This window comes from Chelmon rostratus, chromosome 17, assembly GCF_017976325.1.
Source record: "Chelmon rostratus isolate fCheRos1 chromosome 17, fCheRos1.pri, whole genome shotgun sequence".
Taxonomy (NCBI): domain Eukaryota; kingdom Metazoa; phylum Chordata; class Actinopteri; order Chaetodontiformes; family Chaetodontidae; genus Chelmon; species Chelmon rostratus.
In genome coordinates, this window is record NC_055674.1 from 11357053 (window position 1) to 11368367 (window position 11315).

Sequence of the window (11315 nt, forward strand, 5' to 3'; positions counted from 1 at the left end):
CACAGCTTCATTCATAAGGAGGGCGTGAGGGCTGAGGAGAGGATTGAGTCAATATAGCGTATTCACCATGCAGGAAAAAGAGAGCAATATGTCATGGTGCGGAAAGAGGGAGGAGGGGGAGGAGGGAGCACAGGAGAGAGGGGTGAGAACACCCTGAGGAGTGAGAGTGTGATAGGATGTATAGGGAGGGAAAAAAATGAAGAAAAGAGGGAATGAAGTGGACTCAGGATGTGGGTAATCGGCACCACAGTAAGAAGGGGGCAGAAAGGGCAGCACTAAGTGGACGTGCTTTCATAAACAATGCCAGAGGGGGGAGAGGGGGCAGGCAAGGTGTGAAGAGGGCTGCTGAATTGCCTCTGTGTGTGTGAGCGTGTGCACAGCTGAACAATACAACGGGGGTCTCCCAGTGTGAAACATGGACCGCTGGAAAATTGTGCTCTTGCGGAGTGCAAACTGTGATTTGAGTACCCACAATGCACAGGGTCACAGTTCAGGGTTCAGAGGTCAGGCGGGGGATGTTGCTGGGGGTGCTAGGTGGTGGATGCATTGCAAATCTTTATTCATTCATTCATCTCCCTCCATTTCCGTGTTTACTGTAAATAAAGTCCACTTTTTAATTCCGTTGCTTTTATATCATCACGTGGAAAACTGGATCAAAATGTTCGCAGGCTTGCCCTCCTTAGAGTCACCCCCGACTGTTTCCTTCCCAGATTACAGATCTTGTAACCTTTCCTTCATTACTTACACCCCCCTCTTCCCCGGCCTTTCCTCTTTCCCTCCATGTCGCCCTGTTATGTTTCTCCTCTCTGCCCCAACCTGTGGCCTCTGGGTTTTGAGGAAAGGCAGAGGTGGCCTTTGAAGATGGCGACAGCCGAGTTTGTCCGGGGCCGCAGCCATGAATGCCCGCCTTTGTCCACCACTCTCTCACGTCTTCATATCCTGCCCCCGCTGCACTCCTCATCCTCCCTCTGCCCCCCACAAACTCACACGGACACGCTCATGCCCTCGCTGGGGCCCCCGTTGCACAAATGACCCCGCTAATTATGTATTTAAGGTATTTGGCTCCTGTGAAAACAGCTTTGGGTTAGCGGTGGAAGGTAGTGGGGGCGGTTGGGGAGAGGGGGGTGTGTAGGGACGCGGGGTGGTCCATGGTCTCATGGCTATCATTACTGCCCAGCGTTTTATGTAAACACTGGATTAGGGCATCGAGGGTTGATTGAGGAGAGGTGGTGGAGGTGGTGGTGGGGTTTGGTACATGGGTGGGTAAGCGGGTCGCCAGTGCTTCTGAGTTCTGGTCTCTGGTTTCATCCCCGGGTGGCAGTCCCTCTGAAACTTTTTTCTCATGGGCACATGCATCCCACCTCACACAGGTAAAGGATTATTAGCAACACAGGAAAGATGATGCAGTACATCAGCATCAAGGCCTGTTTCCATGTTAGGGTCTGCGGTTTCTCCTTTTTGTCCTATTGTACCTTTCTGTTTCCCTTCCCCTCTGTCTCCTGTCCGCAGGGCGTCGCTGGCAGGTCTGGTCCGGCCTCCCCCTCTCCTGAGCACACCTGACACTCATCAGTCAATCAAGACTCACCTGCTGCCACAGTATAAAAGCACCGACCTTCCATCCAGTTTTTGTCAAATCATCTGCTCGTTCTTGTGGTAACAGTCATGACTCCTGAAATCTGTCTTGTACCTGTTTGCTGTTTTTGTCTTGTCTATCTACCTGCCTTCGGGACTCCTGTCTCTGTGCTCAGGTGCCTACCTCATGCTCCAGTCTATACCCTGTCAGTCTGTATCATGAGTAATATGGAACTGGACTCATTCCCTGCCAACTCGCCAGCTTCGTCTTTTTTTTTAATTTTTTTTACTTCGTCATTGTCTTTTTACATACTTCTGTCTCCTTGTCTGAGTTTTAGCATTCGGCTCCTGTTCAAAAAACATTCCACCTTTCTGGGGTCCATCTGAAACCTTTACTTCCTCCTCAGCGAATAAAAACAATTTCATGATAACGACCCATGAACGCAACGTGATGACCGAAGCTCACCTCTACTGATTTTAACTTTGCTCAGATATTACGTCACGGTCCCATCGCCTGTCACCATGTCTGGGCCACAACGAAGGATGGGGCCGTCCTGTCCCGAGCAGCTCCAAAATAAATAGCTCTGAAACCGGATCGTTAGGCTTTGGATCCCCCCGGGGAAGGGGCTGACTGATGCTGCTGATAAACCTGAGATGGACAGCAGCTTGCAGCGGAAACCTGCTGACACAGAACCCCTTTCTCTACTTAAGCACTGTTCATGAGTGTGTATGCAAAACTGCATCCTGTATGATATCTGTTTTGAGTTGTGCAAAAGATAAAGAATCACATTCCCCCATGTGGCAAACTTTATTCACCAAACCGCTCAGCAAACAGGCTAATCCATTCAATCCTGTGCAAACAGGGTTTACTGGTCGGGTTACGGAACTTCCTCTCAGTCAAATCCGTCTGTATCTCTTCTAATTGACTGTGCCGGTGTCTGTGGAGCTTTAAGAGAGCTGGAAATCCTCACTGACTGATCCATAAGTGCTCCACTTGTTCTTTCTCTGAGCACTGTGTGACTCAAGTGAAGCGGGCAGGGCCTCTGTCGGGTCTTGTTAAACGGAGGGAGGGAAGAACATGAGCAGCAGGGAGTGAAGGAGGGCGTGGCGGAGGAACTACTCAGAGTGTGGAGGTCTCTGGAGGGAGATAAGTCAGGTTCTAATGGGAGCTGAAGTTTGTATGTGTTGTAATTACAAAGGGAGATGCGTGGAGTCATTGCCTCTACTGTATGTGTGTACAGTGTGTGAGCTTGCATGTTTTCCGATGGGAGCGCAGCTAAGGGAGCCAGTTTCCCTTTGCACATCAAATAAATCAAACGTCTACAATTAGAAAGAAGGAGTGAGCAGTGTTTGGTTTGTGGGAAGAGAGGAAGAAAGCTCGGAATGTGTCACTGCTATTGAGGAATGAGGAGGGCGTGCGTGTGTGCGTGCACGTTCGCGTGTGTACAATTATACGTGTGAGGTCGGGAGTAGCCGGCCCAGCCAACATTCTTGGGCAGCAGTATTATTAACTGTGGCGGAGCCATTATCAGTGTTTACTTTGATCCAGCCACCATCAGAGGAGTAATGGACTCAGCTGAACCCTGCCTCTTTCCTCTCTGTGATTCTCGTCTTTATCGACGGGCGATGATGATGATGTTCTTTGCCTCATTATCTTCAGCATAGGAAGTACTGGTGAGCTAAAAGGAGGCTTCATTAAGATGCTGACTAAGTGATGTGTGTGTGTGACCATCATAGTCCCTCATTCTTCAGATCAAAGCTGTTGAACTTTCTCTGATGTGAGCCAAACACAGAGGGCTTAGCGCTCTCCTACATCCCATTATTCACCAGTACGATAAGACCACCTAGTTTTACAACCTTACTATAACACACACACACTGCTCTCTTATCTTTAAAGCACAACTATTGTCAATAGACCAGGCACACACACACACAAAGGCCTTCTTGCATGCAAGCTACATTAATGCACGACTGTGGACCTTGGTTTGTGTGTGTGTGTGTGTGTGTGTTTAGAGTGTGGGAAAGAATCTAGAAGAAGCCACACACCAATCTGTCTGATGGGGGTATGATGAGAGCATCACAGAACAGACCTCACACTGTTCACACCGGCTGGCAGGTGGCAGACACACCTGGTACTGAAGTACTGGTACACACACAGACACACACACACACACACACAGGGAAACAGATTAATAATGCATGCATGTGGTAGCTATTATTTTGGCTTTTGCAAAGGTGTGACTAATAACATTAATTAAGGGGCATTTCACACCTCCCTCGTCTGGTCCAGTCCAGACTTTTCAGTTTGATCCAAACCAAATTTCAAGTGCGAAACCTCCCCCCAGACCACAGTCCTGTGGCCAAACCTATAGCCAAACCTTTGTCCGACGAAAAGAGGCGTTCTCGGTCCGGACTGGATGGTCCGGACTTTCAGACCAATCGCAGGAAGTTCTGGTAGGCTGTCGTCATAACCAGAAAAAGGAAACATGAGCCGTGGCAGCACATGATGCTGTGTTCATGAAGCAATGCGTTTTAGTCGTCTGCTAAGAAAACCATGACACCTTTTTTGTTAATTAAAGTTATTAATTCTGCAAATCAGTTTACAACAACCTGTAAATCTGTGTCAATATAGTGGATTTTTTTGGTCACTTTTTTCTGGCTCATGCACGAAGATGCATCCCCCTTGTTGATCTCACCAAGAGGGCAAAAAGCAATCATCCCTTTTATTTATTATTCTTATTATTTGTCTTTTTATTTGTCTACTGCCAGAACTCTTAATGTAACTTTCTTCAAAGCTTTTCTTTTATATGAAAATAGTTTTTCGGCTCATGACTAAAACTGACCTACATTGTTAATTATGATCAAAACCCAAAATTCCTATCAGTAACATTATCACAAGATACATGTAAATTATGCAAAATGAAGTGTAAAATGATGCAAAGTAAGTACTTTCTGCAGAACTCCCCCACACTCATTCAAAATGAAAGCCATATGAATATACTATGCTGTTTGTTAGTCTGTGAGCAGTGCAGTGAATCCCTCCATTCGCCAGGAAAGAAACATAAAATTCACATTTTATCATTATTCAAAACAACCTTGAAGGTTCAGGAGGGCTACAGAGCTTCTGTATCAGTGAGTTAACCCTCTGACAACCTCAGCATCTGTTCTTCAGTGTGACAAACCTCCCTGAACATCTGGCTGCAGACTTCCTGTTTCATCCACTTAAAGTCTGTGGGTGTTTCTGCTGAGGTATTTTCTGACGAAACCCCCCACGCGGCCATCTTTGATGCGAGGTGAGGCTGAGAGGCAGGAGTCGAGGTGGAAGCCAGTGTGACGGAGGAGCTTCTGAGGGGAGGTCACGACAGCGGTGGAGGAGGGAGTGAGCGATGGAGGGATGGCGGGGGAGAGGAAAGGCTGTGAAGGGATCCCTGACAGCCTGTTAACATCGCCGGCTCTCAGACTACACAGCACCCCATTTGTTCTCTGTCACTTTTGTAAGAGAGCAAATCCCTTTTTGTTTTCTAAAACCCCTCTCATCTATGCTCTTTTCCTTTCATCTTTCTTTTCATGCGACATGAACGTTTCTCTCTGTATGTCCGGTTCTAACTTCATGGTGACTTTTTGTGGCCTTTCATCTCCGCTCCAAACTGTTGTTCTCACCCTCCTGCTCTTTTTTTGCTCTTGAGTAGACAATAAAAGCCACTATAAAGTATAGTAAAGTATAAAATCTTCTCAGCTTGTCTGTTTTCATCTGCACACAGTCATTCTCTTTGCTCAGTAAGATGATGTCATTGTGCAGAGTGTGCAGAGACAGAAGCACACACAAACACACACACACACACACACACACATTCATGCACAGTTCTCCACTAATCCCAATGCTTTATATTCAGTGGTTTTAGACTGACCTGAATATCTCTGACATGACTTTCACCAAAGCTAATAACAGCAACAGGATAACTGCTACCAGTGCTGCTGGAAGCTGCCTGGCAAAGTTATTGTCGCAGGATGAGAAACAGGCCCGGCAGTGGTCGGGAAACTCAGTGACCTGTGTGCCAGTTTGACTGCACCATTTATGAGTTTAATTCAGGTTCAGTCATACCCCGTTCTCCTTCCCCTCACACACACCCCTCTGTCTCTCCTTCTCTCTCTTTAACTCGCTTTCCATGAGCTAAGCAGCCTTTGAACACCTGCTATTTTAAATGACATGCTCATTGTCGTGCAGAGCTGGAGGTGTAAATCATTGTGGCCCGCTGCGCAAGGCAGCCGTGCACGTACGTATGTACACTGGAACGTAAATGACTGACACCTCCGACCGGCTAACGGAGAAAGGAGGGCAAAACAGAACATGTGCTAAGGGTCCAGGAATTTGTCTTCCACCCCCCCCTTATTTAAGATCTACCAAACAGCAGACACACACAGGTATCAAACTCTCATAGACTGTTCGGTAGCTGCTCAGGGTTGCCTGTGCAATGGTGCTGCTGTAAGATGTCTACAGCTATGCCAGCAGGTCTGTAAAGCTGTACTTGGGTGCTGCGGTGCTTTGAGATAAATGCTAATCCAGCATGCTGACGTGCTGATGTTTACCAGTTTTCCATGATCCCCATCATTAACATCTGTTCAAACACAAGGTACAGCTGAGGCTGATGGGAATGCAAATAGTTTTGCAGGAATTTGGTCATAAACCAAAGTCTTGGACAAAGTCAGATAAATATTGGATCTGATGATTGCGCCAGATGCAGTCAGGGGATTATGAAAATTAATGCAGTTCATCCTTTGGTGGACACGAATGTGTGTTTCCAACCAATAAATCAGTTGTCACAAATTTTAACCTGCTGGTGGCACTAGAAGAACAGCCATGGGGTCATTACAGTCGCCAGAGTTCATCCACTGGGGACCGTGAAATAATAGCTGTTATGACATTTCAGTCAGGACCAGCCGACTGCCTCCCCAGTGCCTTCTCAGGCTTCACAACTGAATGAAGTCAATATAATATGAAAGTAGCAATAGTGGAAAAATTAGATATGCAGCGTAGTATTTCAATGTGCAAATATTTATTTTATTTCAAACCTAAAATGTCAGTAATGAACAAGGAAAAACTTTCCAAATTCCTTTTTCAAAAGGAGAATCCTACACTGGTTGTGAACATTACTATGCAGGTTTAAAGAGATATTCTATTCTATTATATATTACACAAAGCTGCATTTTTTTAAAAGGGGAAAAACTTACCAAGCAAGGTGCATAAATATATTAAAACCTAAAGACATGACATGAACTGTTTGACATCCACAGTTGGTCAGTTTCTAATTCTTACAACATTGTGCTATTTAACATGAATGAATGGGTCTGTCATATACACACACAGCTGATCTCCTCTCTAGACATTCCTTTAAATCTCCATTTTGATGACAGACAATAGGAGGTAGATCAGCGAGTCCGTTTCAGCAGATATGTGCGTTAGAGGCTGACATTTTTGCGGGAATCCTGTGGTCACGAGATTCCTGTGGGATTCCTGTGGGATGGGAGTCAATTTCACTTTTCATCACGTGGCTGGGACGGGACAGGAAAAAAAAAAAACAGGAATCAGTTTTTATATATGCAAATACAGTTCTGATATGAATAAACACGAATCTTTTTTTAACATAAAGTCAGACATCCTATCGTCTTTTTCTGTTATTTTATATCCCGTTCTGTCTGGTGGTTGGTTGCTGACTAGTACATTGCATGTGTGAACTGTGGATTTTCAATCAAAATGCCAACAATGAAGTCTTGGTATTGACATACTGGCCAGATGGTGATGGTGATGAAACTGTGCAGTAGAACACAAATTAACCTAAGAAAAGGATGTCGAGAACAAGAAATCAAACTCAATGCATTGCCTACAGTCAACCCTTCTTAAATGACAGTCACCACTAGAACCTGATGGACCAAGAGACATTCTTCTGGGATGGGGACGGGAGTATATTTGTGGGAGTAGGATGACACAGGAGTGAAAATCCACTCCTGTGTCATCCTCTAATGTGCATGTGGCCATAGTCACAGAGCATGTACATTGTGCAATGCTGTGAACAAGTGCTGAGCAGCAGGGGGGTCTGCAGGGCCACGGAGGGACGTGGTCTCTTTAAAGAGCCCAGTAATCCCTGGCCGTGCAGCAGGGGGCTGAGGCGATAACTCCGGGGTGAGAGCCCCGACACCGGAGCCTCCTTTTCTCTGCCATTCTCTCATTGTAGCCATGGACACTCACACACTGGGGGGGGCGGTGGTGAAACACACAATGCTTTGTCATCAGTCTCCATTGTTCCACTGCTAATCACCTCTACACTTTTTCTCAGCTCGATGTACTGAGTGGTGCATGTTAGCTTGGCAGCAGGGCTGGAGGTTTTGCTAGCTTGCCAACATTAGCCACCGGGTAGCTACTGTACATTCACCTGAGGCTTCAGTGTCTGAACCGTGGCCAACATTCTGCTACCTGTTGCCGGACAAATTACCTCCAACACATAGCTGATTGCGGATAATGCTGCTTTCTGCTACAAAATAAATTAAATAATACAGAAAGTGACATGTGGGTGTGGAGTATTTGGAGGTAGTTAAAGGTATCTTCAATGTAAACCAATGCATTTTTTTCAATGAGCAGTGTGTAATGAGTGAGATTTTTCAACCAACTTGCCCAACACTTAGGCCCATCGCTTCAGTCGTGCTGTATTCTGCTGCAACAATGCTGCCACATACTGTATGTTAAGAAAAAAACACAAAGAGGATCTGGAGGGCTCAAAACTTGAGTGTAATCATTTGGTCTGACATCAAAATGTTACCTGATGAAACAACAGCGATGGGCCTCATCAAGAAAAATGATGACAAATGACAAGTTGGAGTATGGTGTCTAAATGCAGAAAAAAGGAAGATATGTTGTCTTCAGGAGGATCTCATGGACTTTCATTGTGCATCAGTGACTCTACTAGCATGCACATTGTGGAGTACCTCACCTGGACCGCAAACACCAACTCACTAGTCTCTACATGCTCACATTTAAGTTGTGTCCTCGTAAATGCTTTCCACTTCCTATATGTGATGTACTGTATGTGCAAACTCGAGCTAAATATTTTCTCCTTGCCTCTCATAAGACTGAATCAGAGCTGCAGTGAAAGTTTATGTTGTAATCGCACAAAAACAGGGATTAAGTGTGATTGTGGTGAAAGCAGTGCCTCTGGGCGCTTCTCAGTAGTGTGAAAGCGTTGATAGTGTCGCTCAGATTTTTTTATTCTGTGCTCCTCCTGATCTAATCACTCCATTTCTCTTTTATGACCAAGCCTCTAATGAGATCACTCTGCACCGCACGTAAAAGAAGCAGCTTTGTCTCTGTGAGCAACAGCGTCAACTCTAACCATTCAAAGGCCCATTAAAAACAGATTGTGCTGTAGCTCAGCCTGACTCCTGAATCCCATTAAAAACACCCCACAGAAGCGAAACAGTCATTAGCAAGTGAATCGGCTTTAGTAATTAACTCTCTCTCCCGCTGCCAGCCATTGTGTTTATCGTTCTCTGCAAAAAAGACCTCCGGGGCCCAAAGTGGCGAGACGCGGGTTCCTCAGTGACGTAATGTTTTGGTTTACCTGCAGTCCCGGGGGCCAGGAAGTGAGAAAGAGCATTTAGATGATGTGTGATAGGAAAACAGGAAGCTCGAGTAAAATAAACAGAATTTGGGGTAGATAGCTGAACTCCCTCAAGCCCAAACAGGTCTGACAGGGGACTTAATTATAGCTGAGACCTTTTGATTAAACAAAGAATAACAGCACAATTTCCCAATTTAGGATTACTTTAGTGATTATTGTGCATATGTGGTATACAGTAACAGTGTTTATTTAATAGATTTAACCCCCATTAGCTGAACATGTAAATGTAGGATGTAAAACCTACTTACTTACCTAAAAACAACTTAAACAACTCATTCAGCCTTCTGCAAGTGGAGCCCCAACAAACGTCAATCCAAGGTGGGTTAAAAACCACTTTCTGGCCAACTCCAGTAAGTTTTATTCCTCCTATCATCCTCAAAGTTCAACATTTTTAATGGAGGTGTAACTAAATAATGCCCCCTTTTAACGCTCGAGTTTTCCTTTCCGCGCCACCCGTATCAAAGAGCTGGCCTGATTCTGTCGGCGCTGTCAGTGCTTCAAAGGCTGTGTTTCAGACTGGGGCTCCATGACGTCCAGTGGCAGTGTTTCAAATCACCTCTGGTGCAGTAGATATAAAGATAGCATTCATCTATTGACTGCTTTATGTTCCCACTGTGGCACAGATAACTACCTTACTGTCCCAGGACAACAGGGCCTCTGTAGACCTTTGTTGCTCTTATGCCAGTGGCGCAAGTGTGCATTTCAGCTCTAAGTTCATCCGAGACACTGAATGCTGAAGGGCTCGTGTATGTGTGTGTGTGCATGAGAGTCAGAGAATGACAGCGATGTGTGCGTTTGCACTGAGGAAACCAATACCGGAGCAGGAAAATGTTTGATAATTTGATGACATTGCAGGCTTGAGACATTCGTCGCAAATTAGGACAATGGGTCTTTTTTTTGTTTAGTTTTTTTTTATGACAGAGCTTGTGACTGAGCCTCCTATGTACATGTGTAATGATATGTAAGAGGAGAGGAGGGCAGGATGAGATAGAGGTTCAGCGAGAGAGCGTGAGAGAGAGAAGGTGGAGGAGAGGAGGAAGAGTGCAGGAGGTTTAGCTGAGTCCTCTGAAAAAAAAAACCAAACACAAAGAGAGAAGTTGATAAAGGAAAGAGGGCGGCAGGAGGGAGAATAAGGAGATCAAGAGCGGAGATACAGGTTACTGGCATGCTCTGTATTTCTGGTATGCTGTTTAATAAGCCTGCCGTTTTCAAGCGATCAGACCAATCAGGAGTGAGGCTGTGTGTAAAGGCAGCGTAAGGATGCTTCTGCAGGATTTTACCTGCTTGTAGTAACAGCTGGAAGGAAAGGGATCCTTGTACATGTCTATGACGTGTGTGTGTGTGTGTGTGTGTGTGTATTTGAAGATTTTGCAGCAGCCTTGGTTCAGTGGAAAGCTGTCCTCCTCTTTTTGGATGAGTTGCTGCGGAGCTGATGGAGGAGCGAGATAGACGAGCAAACAGCAGGCATGTCCACACCGTTCTCTCTCTCTACGTTCTCTCTTTTCTCTTTTTTTTTTCTCTCGCCCTCTCTCCGTGTCGATCTACACCCCGCGATAACGCACAAAGATGCGATATCAAATCCCTGACTTGCTGGCAGCAGTGGCTACATTCAGTCCTTTCTTTCCCTCGTCTGCCTCTTTTCATTTCTTTTTCCCAGACTGAGAACAAATGGTCTCATCAGGCTCCGGTAAGGAGCAGGCATCTGGTTGTGGGTGCCAGGCTTAAGTATGGGTGGCATGCTCTTTCTGAACAGCTGCGTTACACTGCGGTTGGTGCTTCAAGGTGGCATTGCGTGGTCTAATGTGTAGAGATGTCACGTAAGTCTTCTGGTTAACCTCAGAGCTTCCAGACAAAGGGGTCGCTGCACTGATTGCTGCATGCTGGTATGTGGGGTTTTGTGAGACTGCAGTTTCTGATGCAAAAATATACTCTAAAAACATTAATAAACCTGGTGTCAGGTTACATTAAAGACCCAAAAAACTATGTGATCACCATTTTGGAGGGTTTTACCTTCAAAGAACTCCTCTTATAATCAGCTGGACATTATAAATATTGGCTTAAAACCAATGTTAT